This window comes from Zingiber officinale, chromosome 7A (genome assembly GCF_018446385.1).
Source record: "Zingiber officinale cultivar Zhangliang chromosome 7A, Zo_v1.1, whole genome shotgun sequence".
In the NCBI taxonomy this organism is placed as follows: Eukaryota; Viridiplantae; Streptophyta; class Magnoliopsida; order Zingiberales; family Zingiberaceae; genus Zingiber; species Zingiber officinale.
The window spans coordinates 55,560,469-55,561,098 of NC_055998.1; the positions used below are offsets into that span (position 1 = coordinate 55,560,469).

The 630-nt window shown below is 36.7% G+C and overlaps 1 pseudogene; it reads right to left on the reverse strand.

Annotated features, from left to right (window-relative positions):
- Positions 1-300: 300 nt before the first annotated feature.
- On the reverse strand, positions 301-398 carry LOC122003202 (annotated as a pseudogene).
- Between the last annotated feature and the right edge of the window lie 232 nt (positions 399-630).

A 630-nucleotide genomic window follows, 5' to 3' on the forward strand; every position in this document is an offset into this window, starting at 1 on the left:
TTGAAGAAAATAATTTTGAGATCAAACCGGCTATTATTTCTATGGTGCAGCAAAATTAGTTTGGTGGAGGACCGCATGAAGACCCAAATCAACACTTAGAGGTCTTCTATAAGATATGCGGTACAATGAAAATGAATGGTGTTCCTTATGCAGCAGTGCGTTTATTATTATTTGGGTTTTCTTTAAGAGATAGAGCTAAGGTTGAACTCTTTAGCTCTAAATAGCATCACCACATGGGAACAATGCGAGTAATAATTTCTGGATAAATTCTATCCACCTAATAAAATGGCTCATATGAGGAATCTCATTGCAAGTTTCAAACAGGATGACTCTGAATCTCTATTTGAAGCTTGGGATAGATATAATAACAAGCTCAGACAATGCCCACATCATGGTTTGGAGAAGTGGTTAGTGTTGCACACATTCTATAATGACATTAATTATCATACTAAGGTGTCCCTAAATTCAGCTGCTGGAGGGGAACTCATAAATAAAAGTCTAGATGAAGCTGAGGAAATAATTGAAAGTGTAGCACAAAATCATCATCAATGGGCAAATGAGAGAAGTGGTGGCTATTCTTATTCAAACCCAACTAAAGCATCAGGGAAATTTGATGTAGATGCAGTCACT